The sequence below is a fragment of the Pan troglodytes genome, chromosome 4 (genome assembly GCF_028858775.2).
Source record: "Pan troglodytes isolate AG18354 chromosome 4, NHGRI_mPanTro3-v2.0_pri, whole genome shotgun sequence".
Classification (NCBI taxonomy): domain Eukaryota; kingdom Metazoa; phylum Chordata; class Mammalia; order Primates; family Hominidae; genus Pan; species Pan troglodytes.
In genome coordinates this window covers 69586013-69605632 of record NC_072402.2, presented here as the reverse complement: position 1 = coordinate 69605632, position 19620 = coordinate 69586013, and the positions used below count along the sequence as shown (strand labels likewise).

The 19620-nt window shown below is 44.8% G+C and overlaps 1 protein-coding gene and 1 pseudogene across 6 annotated transcripts in view; both read left to right on the top strand.

Moving 5' to 3' along the window:
* The first annotated feature begins 1325 nt into the window (after positions 1 to 1325).
* Positions 1326 to 19620, top strand: part of NIM1K (NIM1 serine/threonine protein kinase) — an 88319-nt gene continuing 70024 nt past the window's right edge. The window contains exons 1-3 of one of the 6 annotated variants that reach the window (XM_054684392.2): positions 1326 to 1660; positions 2347 to 2475; positions 2776 to 2901. The gene's annotated coding sequence lies outside the window, so the exon portion shown is untranslated. Of the gene's footprint in view, positions 1661 to 2227; positions 2476 to 2775; positions 2902 to 19620 lie in introns of all 6 variants that reach the window. The other 5 variants (XM_054684391.2, XM_063810497.1, XM_063810496.1 and 2 more) reach the window with 5 other exon arrangements.
* On the top strand, positions 15711 to 17030 carry LOC134809962 (spermine synthase-like; annotated as a pseudogene).

Below are 19620 nucleotides of genomic sequence, written 5' to 3'. Positions count from 1 at the left end.
AGATTACTCTTAAAAAAAAAACAAACCTCTTGTCTTTTGAGGAGGGGATGTCTCTTTAAAAACAAATATTCTCGAGAGAACCCTTGTTCTACATAAATAGATGACCACTCTCAGAAGCCAAGGAAGCAGTTGTTTCAGGTTCTTTCAATTTTCTTTCCAATCTCAACCGTCAGTGCATGGAGCTGTCCAAGGTTTTTATTTCTTGCCCTTCCCGTTCCTGACCCCTTTAATCATCACACAAACAGGCAGCAGAGACAAAGTAATGAAGAACACCAACTCTGGAGTCAAACAAACTGGGTTAGAGTCCCAGAGCCAGCATTCAACAGTTGTGTGATCTTGATCAAATCCTATAACCTCTCTGGGCTTCAGTTTCTTCATCTATCAAAACAAGGATGACAGTAACAGTACCTAACCCATAGATTATCATGAGGATTTAATCAGTTACTCTTTGTAAAAGAGTTTATTACAATGCCTGGCAAATAGCAAAAAAGGAATTTTGGGGTTCCCTAGTTTCTACCATAAAAGAATTGTAGACATGGGTTATGTTGCTACTTAACAGTTTTGCTCTTGGAAATATTGCTCTGGCAATCAATACAGGATGGAGAGCAGGAGGAAGTAGAAAGAATGCTCGCAGAACTATGACTTAGGGTGTCTAGTCCTGGCTCTGCCATTAATCAGTTGTGTGACCCTTGCTAAGTTAACTGACACCTCTGAACTCAGTTTTTTTTTTTTCTGTCTCTGTAAAAGGAAGGGCTTAAACTTCAGTAAATAACCGGTATGTTTTATTTAGTATTTTGCGAATCCCATTTCCAACTCTACGTTCAATCCAGTGACAGTATTTCTAGTTTATAAAATAGAAAAATAATCTTTGGCATCTGAGGGTCACAGCCGAGAGTATCTCCCTAGCAGGAGATTAGGGAGCCAGTGACAAAGTGGCACCAGGGGAACCGATGTATGCCAGGAATCCAGGCAGAGGGTGACATTAGCACTTCTTTCCGCAGAACCTAAACCCTGCCCGACTCACCCGGAGGAGCTGTCACGGTGGTTTGCTGGAAACCCCCTTTCTGTTGGGAGGATTACTGGGTCACGGTCTCCCAAGGACATGGAAACCCTTGCTGAAGCGCTGGAACCGCTCGGCACGAGGCGTACGTCGGTGGGAGCTGTGTCAGCCCGCTTTCGGCGGTGTACCTGCTCCCATCCAGACTCTAGAAGGGGTCCTCTTTGCGTCAGGCCCAATTACCCCCCTCCCCGAGCGACTGCACTGGGTGTCCCTGCGCCGCGCGTCCCCTCCCTCTCGCCCCTCCCTCCTGGCTGCCATAGAAACCAGCTTACGAGGTCCAGGCCGGCGTCCGGGTGCACTACAGGCCCCCCGTCCCTCCTTCCCCAGGCCAGCCCCTCGCTCCGGATTGGTCCTTCAGGAAACGCTGTGGGGCGTCTCGGTCCCCGCTGCGGAGCCGGCCTAGGCTGGAGGGCGGGGTTTGCCCTGGGCCGCTGCCGGTCAGGTCGGCCGCCCCTGACAGCTCCGGGAGCCTCAAGCGCGACAGCGGCGCCCTCACCTCGGGACATCCACACACCGACCGCTCCTGCTCCAGAGGCAACCACCCAGCGCGCCTAGCCTGGCGCCGTGCAGCGAAGCCCAAGAGCTGGCCTCGCCACGAAGGTAAGCGAGGGGCTGGGGGACTCGCCGCCAGCACCCCCACCCCGCCACCCTTCCTCTGCTAGGCTGCAGACCTGGGTGGCTGAGGAGGAGGCGCCTCTCCTCCCCGCGACCCAAGGGAGAAAGGAAGCCCTGCCACGGGGTGTCTGCGAAGTGGGGTCAGAAGAAGGTTAGGCGCTTTCTGGGGCGTACCCCCACACCTGCCCAGGCCGATCCGCACGCGAGAGGAGGGGGCATTAGAGCCAGGGCGAGAGCGTGCTCGCGCGTGTGTGCCCGTGTCATGTGTGGTGCCCGTGTCATGTGCGGCGCCCATGTCTATGTGCGCGCGTGTGTGCACCCATGTCTCTGTATGGTGTGGACACTCGTGTCTGCGTGCGCGTCCACACGTGAGCCGAGGAGGGCAGCTTAGCGCCTAGCGTTGCGCACAGCGGGTGCGCTGGACCAGAGCCCTAAGGCACCAGACCAAATCTGGAGAGTTTGTTACAAGGGCAGAGGACCGGCGTGACCTCCCCACGCGCGCCGGCCGGTGCTGCTGGTGGAGGGAACTGACATCTAACGCATGTGGCCCAGGAGAACAAAACCTTCCATTGCACCCCACGCCGCGACGCTCCCCAGCGAAAGGTGCTTCTGTTGGAAGACCGCACGAAGTAAGGAAGAGCCTCTTTTCCTCTTCCTGGATATCCCTCCAGGAATATTAGAAGCTCCAGGACTCCTTGATACGACCAGGAAAAGATCGCAACCGGGTCTTTAAAATATCGATTCCAGCCAGCTTCTGCGTGCTTGACACATCTTGGCAGATGGAGAAGTCAAGGCAATAGGTAACATGGGCAGCAAAGATTCTACTATAGCACTTCTTTCCTTTTCGTTTTTTCCTTCCCTCCTTCCCTCCTTTTCCCTCTTCTCCCTCCCTCCTTTCCTCCTCCTCCTCTCCCCTTCTCTTCTCCTCCTCCCTCCCTTTCTCCCTTTCTCCTCTCTTTTCCCCTTCCCTCGCCTGTTTTAGTCCTCCTGAGTACAGTAGACAAGAGGGCTCTCTGTCTACCCACCCTCCCCCACCCCATTCCTCATCCCGTTTCAAAATAAGAGCGAATGAATCACATTCTAAGCTCTTACCCGTGCAGTTCTGACAAGTTTGGAAGTTACACAAATCGCGTTTGCAATTGAGGCCGCGGGAATCCAAAAGGGAAACAAACGAAACCAGATGAAAAAAAGTGATTCCAAGTCAAGATTTCAAATAGGAATCTAAGGTGAATATTTGTTTATGGTAATAAGATTTTTTTTAATGTTTGAAAAGTATGTATCACACTAGCTTGCATCATCAGTATTCAATGTGATTCACAGAACCGCTTCAAAAGATGGTTTCTGTTAGTGTTGCAACAGCACTTCTAATTCTGGTTGTCATGGTTACTGCAGAAGTCGCCCTGCTCTATTGAGAGGCTGTCTAGTTAGAAGCAGGAACTGTTCTCCAGAGGACCTTCTCTTGTACCCTCGTGTCACCATGGTAATAATTGAGTTTATGAAAATGTACTTACTTTTTCCCTTAAAGTACTAAAATCCCAAGGCATGTTGTTGTTTTTTTTATTTTATTTTTTCAGAGTTTGCAGTCTATGCAACACAGCTTTCCGCTCAAATGAGAGTAAACACTGCCCTCCAGCAAGTTAAATGGCCCCAAATAGTCATGCTGCCCAGCTCTCTTCCCACAGCTCACTGCACGAACAGAGGACAGAGGAGGGTGTTAGATGTTCCAGGAATCCTGGCCTGAGCCCAGATCGCCCTCTCCATTTAGCATTTACATTTGGAAGCCTAATTAGCTTTCTAATTAGGAGATGGGAGAATGTAGGGGGGGATTCCTGCGAGAGGCTAGTGGGGAAAAAGCTGAATCCAACTCCCCATGGACTGGTGTTTGGTGTGCCATTGAATTTGCCTAGTAAACCCTCATGGGTTTATTTTTAGCTGGACCACTGTTAAATGGTAAGCCTGGAAAAACCTTCAGAGAAGCCTCCTTCTGTGTTAGGAAAAAATGTGGATTGGATATTTGGTTTGAGGTGTGTGCTTTTTTTCTAACTACATTTAAAGACAGGTTTATATGAAATCTGAATTCCCCAGTAATAACTACAGATAGGTTATAGAGCCCTTTATATTCTTGGTTTAACCCTAGGTTTTTAGTTGAAAAGGTTTAATTTGGGGCAAGCAGTGGTACCATTTCAAATACTTTTATCAGCAAATGTTGGTTTCTTTAAAGAACCGTCATTCATTACACATCCACGATTTCTGAGCTTCAAATTCTAACATTGATAGCATGTGATTAGACAGCTTGAAGCCCTCAGACTTACAGTTTTGTTTTATTTTCTTTTTGTTTTTAGAGACTGGGTCTCGCCATGTTGCCCAGGCATGTCTCAAACTCCTGGGCTCAAGGGATCTTCCTGCCTCAGCCTCCTGAGGAGCTGGGACTACAGGTGCATGACAGACTTATCATACATTTTTAAAAAAACAAAAGCAAAGATTTTTGTCTTAGTAGGTTAATGTTTTTGTCACATATATAGTTTCATTTTGAGAAACTTAAAAATTAAAATATAACTTTAAATCCAACTTCATTCTTTGAATCTGATCACTGTATTTCTCTAGGGATTAAAGAGTTTTAATTCATTGGTTGATTTTCTTTCACTTGTTGAAAGGACGAACTGTTCATAAAATTTGTTTCATTCTGTATTTTGTCATTTCCTATTGTCATTCTAGAAAAAGGTCTCTAGAATTGAAGTTTTAATTTTCAGGAGAAGAAGAAAATATTCAAGTTGCTTATGAAGATAATAGTCTACAACTTGAATTAACCACATCATAGTTCTTAAATTACTTTCTCTCAAGAACTTCAGGGTTAGCTTAGCCATTATTATACAGCATCCTGAGGAATATTAATCAGTTTTACAGATGGACAAGTTGTGTTCAAAAGCCAAGTGATAGGTCGGTGCAGTGGCTCAGGCCTGTAATCCCAATACTTTGGGAGGCTGAAGCAGAAGGACTGCTTGAGCCCAGGAGTTTGAGACCAGCCTGGGCAACATGGTGAGACCTTGTCTCTATAAAAATTTTTTAAAAATTAGCTGGGTGTGGTGGTGCATGCCTGTAGTCCCAGCTACTGGGGAGACTGAGGGAGGAGGATTGCTTGAGCCTGGGAGGTTCAAGGCTGCAGTGAGCTGTGATTATGCCACTGCATTCCATCCTGGGAGACACAGAAAGACTCTGAATCCAAAAAAAAAAAAAGTGATTTCAGCTAACCACTTGGAAAATCGAGACAAAAATCTAAATTGTCTGACATGAGCATTATGAATATGAGCATTAGCCAAGACTTAGAGAAATTCAGGGCATGGATGGCGGGAAGAATTTAAGATTAGAGAGCAAAATAAAACTGTTAAGGGGAAAAAACTGTAAGGAGAAAGCAGATTAATAGAAAGTAAAAGCGAAAACATCAAGTGAAAAGAGGGTTGCACAGAAGGAAAACGAAGTTGCAGAATAGGAAACTAAGAAGAACTCCACTCTTCATCTTCCACAGAGAACATTGATGGTTTTCCAGAAAGCAGTCAGTACCCTATTTAGCAAAATCGTGTGACTTGGGAGGCCTTAGCGGCAGATCTTAGTTCATTCTGACTCCCTGCCGCCCATCCAAGTGGTGTGGGCTGAGCCAGCTGTCTTTTCGGGTCTCCTGAACTAGCTGCTCATTAGATCTTTTCTCCCTAATCCTAAGGCCATCAAGAAGCTTTCTGTGTCTCTATTTGTTGGAATTATCTAGTTGGGATAATATATGGATACACTTGATTACATAATTGCATCTGAAATTTTTCTTTTTACTTTAAAAAATTGTTCAAATTGTTATCATCACAATGCATTCACCTAATTTTATGAGAGTATATTAAAAGCTTATAACTGGCTGGGCGCGGTGGCTTACGCCTGTAATCCCAGCACTTTGGGAGGCTGAGGTGGGTGGATCATGAGGTCAGGAGATCGAGACCATCCTGGCTAACACAGTGAAACCCCGTCTCTACTAAATATACAAAAAAAAAAAAAATTAGCCAGGTGTGGTGGTGGGTGCCTGTAGTCCCAGCTACTTGGGAGGCTGAGGCAGGAGAATGGCTTGAGCCTGGGAGATGGAGCTTGCAGTGAGCCGAGATCGCGCCACTGCACTCCAGCCTGGGCGACAGAGCGAGACTCTGTCTCAAAAATAAATAAATAAATAAATAAATAAATAAATAAATAAATAATAAAAGCTTATAACTAAAACAACAGTCCCAGTCTCCAGAGGCAATCATTTTGAACTCTTGGCTGTTTGATCACTTACCTCCCTATGTCCAAATAATTAGCTTATGTTGCTGTTTTTTCTTTTTTTCTTGAGACAGGTTCTCACACTGTTGCCCAGGGTAGAGTACAGTGGTGTGATCATGGCTCACTGCAGCCTTAAATTCCTGAGTTCAAGCAATCCTTCCCCCTCAACCTCTTGAGTAGCTGGGGCTATAGGTGCACGCTACCATGCCCATGCCCAGCTTTTTTTTTTTTTTTTTGGTAAAGACAAGGTTTCACTATGTTGCCCAGCCTGGTCTCAAACTCCTGGGCTCAAGCAATCCTCTCACTTCGGCCTCCCAAAGTGCTGGGATTACAAGCATGAGCCACCATGCCTGGCCACTGGTTCTTGATTTATCAATTTTGGACAGAATCTATTGACTTATTTATTTTTATGTTTTATTTAGAGGCAGGATCTCACTCACCTAGACTACAGTGCAGTGGTACAATCATAGCTCACTGCAGCCTAGAACTTCTGGGCACAAGTGATCCTCTCATTTCAGACTCCAGAGTAGCTGGGACTACAGGCAGGCACCATCATGTCCAGCTAAGTTTTATATTTTTGTAGAGTTGTCGGTGGTAGGGGGGGCGGGCCTCTCTATGTTGCCCAGGCTGGTCTTGAACTCCTGGCCTCAAGCCATCCTTCTGCCTTGGCCTCCCAAAGTGCTCGGATTACAGGCATGAGCCACCATGCCTGGCCAAATTAGTTCTATTCTTGGCTAATAAAATATACCTTAGTCATTTTTAATCATGAAGATTTTTAAAGAGCCTTTTAAACTTTTTGGAAATTTGAAATGTAGCCAAATACTCCCTCAGATGTAATCAACAGCGCCAGCCCTTGAGCTCCTACAGAACACAGAGGTACTGATTTTTCCACCCTTTATACTGCCTCAATTTCCATGATCCATACTCCATACCCCCTCTCCCATTTTACCATTTCCCTCACCTACATTTCTCTATCTTTCAGTACTTGCTGAATCACACCTGGAAATTCCTTCAGGCCTTATCTCCTTCCAGATGTTCTCTTTTGGGCCCCACCCTGTCTGTACCTATCTCTAGTTTAGCCTTTGGCCATTATATTTAGATGATCTGTTTATGCATCTACCTTGCCCCACTAGCTGTAGATTTAGTTATATCTACATTGTTCCTGGGGGTAACTTGTACACTTAAACATGGAGGACGGAGCTTAAAAATAATGTTTGTTGAACTGAACACTTCATCTTGATATTGAAGGAGTATTCCATAGTAGAGTAAGAGGGGTAGCAACCTCACATTGCTTAGAGTAGGGGTGAGGGCAAGGAAGTAGGGGGAAAACATGATCTATTTCTTTTCTTTTCTTTTTTCCGATGGAGGAGTCTTGCTCTGCACCCGCACCTGGCCAATATGATTTCTTTCTTTCTTTTCTTTCTTTCTTTCTTTCTCTTTCTTTCTTTCCTTTCTTTCTTTCTCTCTTTCTCTCCTTTCTTCCTTCCTTCCTTACTTCCTTCCTCCCTTCCTTCCTTTCTGTCTTTCTTTCTTTCTGTCTTGCTCTCTCTCTCTCCCCCTTCCTCCCTCCCTCCCTCTCGAGCTCGCTCTCTTTCTTTCTTTCCTACTTTCCTTCCTTCCTTCTTTCTTTCCTTCTTTCTATAGTGAAAACTGTCTTTATTTTTATTGCCTTTTATTTTCTTTCAACAATGATTACTTGAACTTAAAAAAAAAGAGCGGACTTTATTAAGTAATGGTTACTGAAAAGCCAAACCTTTCCAGCCCACTTCATATTGTCTTTTAACCATTTCAGAACATGATCTATTTCTTATCCTCCTACTTTCTAGCAGCATCTGTTTAGAGGGGATTTCCTGTGGCACACACAGCTCCTGCTCATGAGACAACGTGAAGAAGCCTCATCTGTTGTGTGTGAAGCACAGACCCTGAGGTCAGACAGTCTTGGGCTTGAAATTAAACTTGGATGTTAATTGCCTGTATGGCTTTGGACAAGTTACCAAGTCCTTCTGAAGTTTAGTTTCTTCATCTGAAAAATGAGGATAATAGCAGGCACCTTTTAGGGCTGTTGTAAAGATTTTTAAAAATATGTATAAAGGGCCAAGCACGGTGGCTCACACCTGTAATCCCAGCACTTTGGGAGGCCAAGGTGGGTGGATCACCTGAGGTCAGGAGTTCGAGACCAGCCTGACCAATATGGAAAAACCCCATCTCTACTAAAAATACAAAATTAGCTGGGCATGGTGGCACGTGCCTGTAATTCCAGCTACTTGGGAAGCTAAGGCAGGAGAATAGCTTGAACCCGGGAGGCAGAGGTTGCAGTGAGCTGAGATTGTGCCATTGCACTCCAGCCTGGGCAACAAGAGTGAAGCTCTGTCTCCAAAAAAAAAAAAAAATTATATATATATATATATATATGAAAAATGTATATATCTATAAATGAAATGCCATCTCTACTAAAATATATATATATATGTATAAAGTAGTTGAAATGAAATAATGACTAGTCTTCTAAGTTAGGAATGCTTTGGCCTGCAATTAACTGAAGAATCTTCCTGCTTAGCTAGAAGTTTACTTTTCTTGCAGAAGAAGAGGTCTAGATAAGCAATTAAGAGCTTTGTTTTAGCTGCCATCAGAGACCTAGTTTATTCCTATCTTTCTGTTCTGCTATCCATCCTTTTGCCCTCATATTTATCACTTCATGGTCTCTAGGTGGCTACTACTCCTCTGTAAGTTCCACAGGGGAAGGAAATGAAAGGAGCTGCTCCAGCTGCAACTATCCTCTTTCAACAGGAAAGCACTAATTATCAGAAACACCACACTAAGGTCTTACTGGCCAAAACTGTGTCTCAGAGCTATCCCTATCTTTGAGGGAGAAAGGGAAACTAGGATCGCCAGCTACTATAACAGAAGGCAAAGAAAGGAGAAGAGAGTTAGTAGTGATGTTGAGTGAGCCAGGCTGCAGTGATGTCTGCCACACTATCACTTATTGATAGGGTGGCCATATGTCCCAGTTTGTCAGTGCAACCCCGGTTTACACCTGTTGTCCTAGTGTGATTGTTATTATTATTTTTTGAGACAGAGTTTTGCTCTTGCCCAGGCTGGAGTGCAATGGTGTGATCTCGGCTCACTGCAACCTCTGCCTCCCGGGTTCAAGTGATTCTCCTGCTTCGGCCTCCTGAGTAGCTGGGATTACAGGCATGTGCCATCACGCATGCTCAGCTAATTTTGTATTCTTAGCAGAGAAGGGGTTTCTTGGCCAGGCTGGTCTCGAACTCCTGACCTCAGGTAATCTGCCCACCTCGGCCTCCCAAAGTGCTGGGATTACAGGCCTGAGCCACTGCACCCGGCCGTCCTAGTGCAATTATTAATAGCACCCCATTCTCAGAGGTGTCTTGGTTTGAATGACAGATTCTATGTTCACCCTTCTTATTGAGCACTTGCTATTTATTGTAGGCTCTCATTAAGTAGTAGTTAAGTAGCAGCCTGGAGTCTCGCTCTGCCTCCCAGGCTGGAGTGCAGTGACGCGATCTCGGCTCACTGCAAACTCCGCCTCCCGGGTTCACGCCATTCTCCTGCCTCAGCCTCCCGAGTAGCTAGGACTACAGGTGCCCGCCTCCACGCCCGGCTACTTTTTTGTATTTTTAGTAGAGACGGGGTTTCCCCGTGTTAGCCAGGATGGTCTTGACCTCCCGACCTCGTGATCTGCCCGCCTCAGCCTCCCAAAGTGATGAGATTACAGGCGTGAGCCACTGCGCCTGGCCAGTAGTAGTTACTAAGACAGCTAGAACACAACCGTAAGATACACAAGTCAAGTTTACATGCAGTGATTGCTTGTGTAGTACAGGCAGGAGGTACACTGAGTTTACAAGGGAGAGGAATGAGTGTGAATTGACAAAGAGTTGAGGTCATCTGGTCCGGATGGAGAGGAAATAATATGGGGAAATTGTAACACCAAGGCGAGAGAAGTAACTGGGTTGGACCCAGTTTAAAATATGCAAAAGTGGCTGGGCGCGTTGGCTCAAGCCTGTAATCCCAGCACTTTAGGAGGCCGAGTCGGGTGGATCACAGGGTCAGGAGTTCAAGACCAGCCTGGCCAAGATGGTGAAACCCTGTCTCTACTAAAAACTACAAAAATTAGCCAGGCACGGTGACAGGCTCCTGTAATCCCAGCTACTTCAGAAGCCAAGGGAGGAGAATTGCTTGAGCCTGGGCGGCAGAGGTTGCAGTGAGCCAAGATGGCGCCGCTGCACTCCAGCCTGGGCAACAGAGCCAGACTCCATCTCAAAAAAAAAAAAATCATGCCTGTAATCCCAGCACTTTGGGAGGCCAAGGCGGGCGGATCATAAGGTCAGGAGATCGAGACCATCCTGGCTAACACGGTGAAACCCTGTCTCTACTAAAACTACAAAAAATTAGCTGGGCATGGTGGCGGGCGCCTGCATTCCCAGCTACTGGGGAGGCTGAGGCAGGAGAATGGCGTGAACCTGGGAGGCGGAGCTTGCAGTGAGCGGAGATGGAACCACTGCACTCCAGCCTGGGTGACAGAGCAAGACTCCGTGTCAAAAAAAAAAAAAAAAAAAAAAAAAAAGGAAAAGTACACAGTTGATATGCCAGGGACTTTTCTTTGAAGACTAACAACAAAGTTTTCATGCTGCCTTTGAATGATGAACACTTTGTAATATGAGGTACAATGCTAAGATATGATTGGGTCTAAGAGCATTCTTAGAACTGATGACACAAAATAAAACAGCAATTCATATTTGTGAAGCCAAATATATTTTTTTGCTGTTAGAAAGCCTACCACAAAAGTTTAACATGTGAGAAGAAAGATATTTTTCTGACCGGGCGTGGTGGTTCATGCCTGTAATCCCAGCACTGTGGGAGGCTGAGGTAGGTAGATGATGAGGTCAAGAGATTGAAACCATCCTGGCCAACATGGTGAAACCACGTCTGTACTAAAAATACAAAAATTAGCTGGGCGTGGTGGCACGAACCTGTAGTCCCAGCTACTCAGGAGGCGGAGGCAGGAGAATCACTTGAACCCTAGAGGCAGAGGTTGCAGTGAGCTGAGATCGCGCCACTGCACTCCAGCCTGGTGACAGAGCGAGACTCCCTCTGAGCGAGACTCCCTCTCAAAAAAAAAAAAGAAAGATATTTTTCTAAATTATTTTCTTGAGCCTATAGTAGATTGTGACCTTGAGCTATTTGATAATAAATCCTCCTCTATCAAGAGAAAATATTTGCAGCTTCCAAATTTTCTTTTGAGTTAATATTAAAGGAAAACATTTATGGTCATTAATTTTTTTTCTTAGCTTGACTTTTAAATCCCTCCAATTTATTTTTATTTTTATTTTTCAGAAACAGGATTTCCCTCTGTCATGCAGTCTGGAGTGCAATGGCATGGGCATAATTCACTGTAGCCTCAAACCCCTGGGCTCAAGAGATCCTTTCTCCTCGGCCTCCCAAAGTGCTAGGATTATAGGTGTAAGCCACTGTGCCTAGCCCCCAAATTTGTTTTAGATATTTATTCATTCTGTTAGGCTGGTTGGTGAGCTGATATAGCTGAAAGAGACAAAGTAAAGACATTTGGTCCTAGTCTCATCCCTGCCACTGTCTCTTTACCCCTCTGGGTCTGTTTATTCCAATACAAAATGCGAGATTAAAAAATCCTACAAGCCCCTCCCCAGTGGACTCCTAAAAGTCCCCTAGGGTGCTTGGGTAATCAAGGGAAACTGAATCAGCCAGTCGGCTTGGAGCCTCAGGTTAATTTGGTTTAGCCAAGTATTAAGAAGTAAGATTGCAGAGGAAAACTGAGATAAGACCCTGAAGTGCCTCACATCCAGCTAAGTAAATTGCCATTTGTTTTTGCCATTTACTAAGCAGCGTTGAAGAAAAAGGTCAGTGTGAAAACGGGTGTGCTGGAACGGTCAGAAGGAGGAAAGACTGACAAGGGATAAAAATACTTGTTTTATTCTGAGTTTTGAGTTATTTTACAATGTTCAGTGACCTCACAACATACCTGGTTCAAATTGCAGAGTAGTAGACCCTAGAAAGCCTCACTGCCACGCTCAGCTTACCTGCTGCTGGCTCCATGTCCTGAGATTTTCAATGGCGCCTCACAATTCTCATCATCTAGACACAGTCTATTGCTGGTTGCTCTTCAGCTCCAGCCTTTCGATGACTGTTTTGCTTCTGCTGGAATGTTTGTTGGTAGCCTTTAGTTTTGCTCCTAACCGCCTTCCACCATCCCCCCAGCCCCACCGCCCCGCCATAGCTCCTTCACTACTTAGCAGCTGCACAAGAAGACCTCCCTCCTAGGCTCCACTCAGTTCCCAAGAAGAGCAATTCTTACTGCTCTAGGATTAAATTTATGCTACTGCTATTAACATTTTAGGATACCTATAGTGTTAAATCAAGTTCAGCCTAAAGCTGCCTCCCTACATATTTTGAGTTTGGCCTAAAAGTTTCTCTGTACATTGTGAACTACAACCTAAATGCAGTTGTTAACGGACTGAAGCCTACTTTTGTGCCAGTCACCGAGTTTTGGCCAATGAAAGGTGGCCAACTGTTCAAACCATGTTCAAATAAGGCAAACGTTGAACTGTGACCAATCCGGCTGTTTTTGTACCTCACTTCCATTTTCTGTGCATCACTTTTCTTTTTCTGTCCATAAATCTTCCACCACTTGGCTGTGCTGGAGTCTCTGAGCCTACTCTGGCTTGGGAGGCTGCCCAATTCATGAATAATTGTTTGCTCAGCTAAACTCTGTTAAACTTAATTTGCCTAAGGTTTTTCTTTTAACAATAGTCATATAGTATATTAATCTATGGTGTTTCTTTATTGAACTATGGTGACATTACCAGAGCTAGTCTCAACTTTCCATAAAAAATCCCTCCTTTGGCTGGGCACAGTGGCTCACGTCTGTAATCCCAGCACTTTGGGAGGCCGAGGCAGGCAGATCACCTAAGGTCAGGAGTTCAAGACCAGCCTGGCAAACATGGTGAAACCCCGTCTCTACTAGAAATACAAAAATTAGCTGGGCATGGTGGCAGGCGCCTATAATCCCAGCTACTCGGGAGGCTGAGGCAGGAGAATCACTTGAACCCAGGAGGCAGAAGTTGCAATGAGCTGAGATCTCGACACCGCACTCCAGCCTGGGCAAGAAGAGTTAAACTCCATCTCCAAAAAAAAAAAAAGTGGTGTAATTTGTGTATTTACTATCACTGATAGTTCCAATGGTTTTTTTTTTTTTTTTTTTTTTTGAGATGGAGTCTCACTCTGTGGCCCAGGCTGGAGTGCAGTGGCTTGATCTCAGCTCACTGCAACCTCCGCTTCCTGGGGGGTTCAAGAGATTCTCCTGCCTCAGCCTCCTGAGTAGGATTACAGGCACGTACCACCACTCCTGGCTAATTTTTGTATTTTTAGTAGAGATGGAGTTTCACCATATTGGCCAGGCTGGTCTCGAACTCCTGACCTCAAGTGATTCGCCCACCTCGGCCTCCCAAAGTGCTGGGATTACAGGCGTGAGCCACCACACCCAGCCTGATAGTTCCAATGGTTAATTCAAAAACAAGGCACAGTCCAGGAGTGGTGGCTCACGCCTATAATCCTAGTGCTTTGGGAGGCCGAGGTGGGTGGATCACCTGAGGTCAGGAGTTCAAGACCAGCCTGGCCAACTTGGCAAAATCCCGTCTCTACTAAAAAAATACAAAAAATTAGGCGGGCATGGTGGTGGGTGCCTGTAACCCCAGTGACTTGGGAGGCTGAGGCACAAGAATCAGTTGAACCCAGGAGGTGGAGGTTGCAGTGAGCCAAGATGGTGCCACTGCAGTCCAGCCTGGGCAACAGAAAGAGGCTCTGTCTCAAAAAAAAAAAAAAAAGTCACAGCTGGGTGTGGTGGCTCACGCCTGTAATCCCAGCAATTTGGGAGGCTGAGGCGGGTGGATTGCTTGAGCCCAGGAGTTTAAAACCAATGTAAGCAACATGGCAAAATCAAATATACAAAATTTAGCTGGGTGAGGTGGCACTCACCTGTAGTCCCAGCTACTTGGGAGACTGAGGTGGGAGGATCTCTGGAGCCCGGGAGGTCGAGGCTGCAGTGAGCTGTGATTGCACCACTGAACTCCAGCCTAGGTGACAGAGGGAGACCCTGTCTCAAAAAAACACGAACAACAACAACAAAAAAACAAAAACAAGGCATGTCAAAGAATCTTGCTTTCTAATTCTCCTGCCTGCTCTTGCTACTGTCACTGACTTATGCCATCCCAGGCTGATGCTGGACTTCATGGCAGTGGCCTGTTTCGTAGTGTTAGGTTCCACTGCACACCAGAGGGAGGCAGCAAGTGGAATTGGGTGAAACTGGACCCCAGACTGGCCTTGTCACTCACTAGCTCTCTGAGTTTGGACAAATGTCTCATCCTCTTTAGTAATCTCATCAAGGCAGTGAGAATTTTAATATCTATCTTATAGAGTTTGTTGTAATGGTTAAATTAGTCACATAAGCATATGCAGCACAATGTCTGGTGTACAGTAAGTGCTTAATAAAAGTAGCTTTTAGTATACTTTCCCTGTTACATTGAATAAAATGCTAGCAACACTACTCTAACACCAACTAAAACAATGGCTACTTCCAGCTGGGTGTGATGGCTCATGCTTACAATCTCAGCACTTTGTGAAGCCAAGGTAGTGGGGACCGCTGGAGCCCAGGAGTCAAGACCAGCCTGGGCAACATAGCAAGACTCTATTTCTACAAAAAATACAAATTAAAAAAAATGGCTACTCTCAAGTGTCCTTCAAAAAGTGTTACTGCTTTGTGGTTTACATTATATCACCTTTCACAAATTATGTTTTACTTCTTGTTTGCTTGTTTTTGTTTTGTTTTGTTTTGTTTTGAGACAGAGTCTTGCTCTGTTGCCCAGGCTGGAGTATAGTCTTGCGATCTTGGCTCACTGCAAGCTCCACCTCCCGGGTTCACGCCATTCTCCTGCCTCAGCCTCCCGAGTAGCTGGGACTACAGGTGCCAGCCACCACGCACGGCTAATTTTTTGTATTTTTAGTAGAGACGGGGTTTTACTGTGTTAGCCAGGATGGTCTCGATCTTCTGACCTTGTGATCCGCCCGCCTCGACCTCCCAAAGTGCTGGGATTACAGGCATGAGCTTCCGCGCCCGGCCTGCTTGTTTTTACTACTAATATTTATTTGGTGCCTACCATATCCTAGGTTGCACTACATACTAGGGAATATTGAAAATATGAAGATAAATCAGCAGGTCAGTCTCAGAGAGGCTAAACATAATGAGAATATAAATTTATACTCTGTCGGTTCAAAGTGTGAGCAGAGTTCAGTGGAAATACTGAGATGGAGCAATTAACTCTGGGTAAGTAGAGAAAAGAAAATACCGCCGGGCGGGGTGGCTCTATGCCTGTAGTCCCATTACTTTGGGAGGCCCAGGAGTTCAAGACCAGCCTGTGCAACATATTGAGACCTTGTCTTTACTAAAATTTTTTAAAAATTAGCCAGGAGGGGTGGTGCGTTCCTGTAGTCCCAGTTACTTGGGAAGCTAAGGGAGAAGGATTGCTTGAGCCCAGGGATCAAGGCTGTAGTGAGCCATGATTGCGCCGCTGCACTCCAGCATGGGTGACAGAGTGAGACCCTGTCTCAAAAAAAAAAAAAAAAAAAAAAAAAAATAGGTTGGGGGAGAAAAAAAGAAAATCCAAGAAAGTAAATTAGGAGGGTCTTGAAGGCTGAATAAGAAAAGAGCAAGTGCTAGTCCTGGCCTCCCTGGTGCAGCGCACTCCCTGCCTGCTGCAGCCTGACTCGGCCCCCCAGTCTCCCAAGGCCACTCCCCCAGGTATGGCACAGGGCCTCGCCTCACTAAGGCAGCAGCACAGCACACTTGACTTCATGCTTGGCACCAAAGCTGATGGTGAGACCATTCTAAAAGGCCTCCAGTCCATTTTCCAGGATCAGGGGATGGTGGAGTTGGTGCACACCTGGAAGGACCATGGCTATTTAGCAACATGCACAAACAAGAACGGCAGCTTTGCCAATTTGAGAATTTACCCACATGGACTGTGTTGCTGGATCTTCAGAGTTACAATGGCGATGCACAAGGCAAAGAAGAGATCGACGGTATTTTGAACAAAGCGGAATTGAGTCAGGACAGTACTGGGCGGGTAAAACGATTACCACCTAAGTTCGAGGAGGAGCCATCAACAGATATTGGCCCATTACCTATGGGCGCCTGGTTGAATATGACATAGATTGAGGTGGTGTATGATGAAGATTCATCTTATCAAAATATAAAAATTCTACACAGCAGTTTGGAAATATTCTCATCCTGAGTGGGGATGTTAATTTGGCAGACAGTGATTTGGCATAAACCTGGGACATCATGGGAAGTGGCAAAGATTACACTGGCAAAGAGGTACTCATTCTGGGAGACAGAGATGGGGGCATATTGTGTGAAATAGTCAAATTAAAACCAAAGATGGTCACTATGGTAGAGCTTGACCAAATGGTGATCAATGGATGAAAGAAATATATGCGAAAAACGTGTGGCGATGTCTTAGACAATCTTAAAGGAGACTGCTATCAGGTTCTAATAGAAGACTGTATTCCGGTACTGAAGAGGTACACCAAAGAAGGGAGATAATTTTATTATGTGATTAATGATTTGACAGCTGTTCCAATCTCCATGTCTCCAGAAGAAGATTCCACATGGGAGTTTCTCAGACTGAATCTTGACCTCTCAATGAAAGTATTGAAACAGGATGGGAAATACTTTACACAGGGGAACTGTGTCAATCTGACGGAAGCGCTGTTGCTCTATGAAGAACAGCTGGAGAATTCTTCATAGAACAGTTGCTCTATGAAGAATTGTTCTGTGGAATTCTCAAAGGAGATCGTCTGTGTCCCTTCATACTTGGAATTCTGGGTATTGTACACTCTTTGGAAGAAAGCTAAACCTTAAAGATGAATAGCCCCTAACCACATGTGTTGCAAATAGCCTTCCTGACCTCCATATGCTGTACATGACATCAGAATGAGTCAGGCAATTGATTGTGAATTCCTCAAAGTTTTCCTTTTTTTAAACTATTATTTTTAATTTTAAAAAGCAAATGGAAAATCTGTATTTTGATGAGCTTAGGGTGTTATTTTTTTGAAAGTCAGCTGAAGGATGGTTAGACAGCACAGCGAAGACTGCTAAATGCACTGACCCCCCCTGGAATGTGATTTTTGTTCCTTTTTATTTCAATGTGGGCTTTTGTTTTTGTTTTTGTTTTGGTAGATCTTCAGTTTGAATGTTTGGAGGAATGAACATCGTTGTTTTGTGCTGAAGGAAAGATCTTGATGGTGTTTCTTTCCCCAATAATTGACTTAGATATTAAAATTTGGTGCTTTCAAGAGAGAGTTTAAAAAATGAATAGGAATTGCTTCAATTAAAATTACAAAAGAGAAAAAAAGAGAAAAAAGCAAGTGTGGTTGTGTGCAGTGGCTCATGCCTGTAATCCCAACACTTTGAGAGGCCGACGCGGGCAGATCACAAGGTCAGGAGTTCGAGACCAGCCTGACCAATATGGTGAAACCCTGTCTCTATTAAAAATACAAAAATTAGCCGGGCGTGGTGGCAGACACCTGTAGTCCCAGCTACTCAGGAGGCTGAGGCAGGAGAATCGCTTGAACCAGGAAGTGGAGGTTGCAGTGAGCCGAGATCGCGCCACTGCATTCCAGCCTGGGCGACAGGGCAGGACTCCGTCTCAAAAAAAAGAAAAAAAAAGGAAAAAGAAAAGAGCAAATGTGTTCCAGTTAGGGAAAACTGGGTATGTAAAGCCACATGGGCATGAAAGGACATGTTATGATAGGGGAAATAAAACTTAAGGAATAAATGGTATAATTGAAGCAGATCTCAGAACTTTCCTTCAAGGCTGGATATTTAACTGCAAGTCTTTGATCTTTGGGGGAAAGGGACTAGAGATGGTTGGAATCCTGGGTAAACACTGACCTTTTAGTATTCTAGAGGTGAGATTTAATTCACTGCTAATTAGTGTTGGTTTTGGCTCCCCTAGGGAAGTGTAAACATAAAGAAGGCAAGGAGCAGGAACTCGGGCAAAGGCAAGTCCATGGGTGTGTACATTTCCAGAACTACTTGGAGAAATTGAGAAGTGCAAAGAAGGTCTTGAAAATAGAACAGGAATTATGTCTCATGCTTTAAAATAAAGTAAATTCTGCTGGAAGCGACTAACACATCACACCCTAAAAATAAAAACAGAGGGAAAATGGAGCCTCTTTTACTGTTGGTGTGATCATTTTAACCTCAGCAGCTTTCCAAGGGAAAACCATAATCAGGTTGTTTTTATTGTCTGCAGGCTGGAGCAAATGCTGGTTTGTAAACATTGTAATGCCTCCAACTCAATAGCCTTAAGAATGTCTACCCGCATTTGAGGTATGCTTCACTGGGAGACATAAGAGTGTTGTGCAAAAGCAATGGGGCAGCTCATCAAACCCACAGTGTTTCAGAAATTTTCCAGCTAGAGAGGTGCTCTGGTTTAGGGGCACATTGAACAAACTTGCCTTTGTTTCAGGAGAAAACACTGGAAAGGGTTTTGCTTTTTTTGTTTGGTTGCTTTTAAATTTTTGCCTTTTATTTTTCTTCATAGAACAGTTGTTTGTGGTGATTTTTTTTTCAACCAGAAAAGGATGTTTATGAGAGAAGTATCTATTTCTGTATCTTCTGGTATCCATGCTACCTTTATTTATTTATTTTAATTTTATTTTATTTCTTTTGTTTTTTGAGACACAGAGTCTCGCTCTGTTGCCCAGGCTGGAGTGCAGTGGCGTGATGTCAGCTCACTGCAAACTCCACCTCCCAGGTCCAAGTGATCCTCCCACCAAAGCCTCCAGAGTAGCTGGGATTATAGGCTCCACCACGCCCAGCTAATTTTTGTATTTTTAATAGAGATGGGGTTTCACCACGTTAGCCAGGCTGGTCTTGAACTCTTGACATCAAGTGATCCATCCACCTGGGCCTCCCAAAGTGCTGGGATTACAGGCATAAGTCACCACAGCCGGCACCGTGCTACCTTTAAAAACATCTGAACAATTCAAATCAATTCAGCCAGTGGTTACAGAGTCTTCCCTGGTGCCCAGAATCTGAAATGAGTAAGATTGAGGACTTGCCCCACAGAAACGCACATTACAGTGGGGAGGACAAGTATGTACACAGTAACTGAAACACCAGACAGGATTTGAAGATGTTGGAAATACCAGAGGAAAAGCTGAATTCCGCTTAGGGTATTAGAAAGAGAAGAGAACAGGAGGGGAGGGGAAGGGAGGAGAGGGGAGGGGAGGAGAGGGGAAAATTTAAGCTGAATTTGAATAATAGGTAGAATTTCAACCATTAGATCGTTGTGATAAGAAAAGGAATAAAATTAATCTCTTGTAAAACAAGAATTTAAAACAAATTTTGTGCTCAGTAACAAAGTAAAACCAGTTTTTATTATTTATTTATCCATTCCATAAACATGTATTGAGTATCTATGAGGTGCCAGGCACTGTTTAGAGATAGAGATGCATAAAATATCTTCCCTGCTCAGGTGAAGAGAGATGTGCACATAAAAACTTATACTACAGAGAGTCAATTATCAACAGAGGGGTGC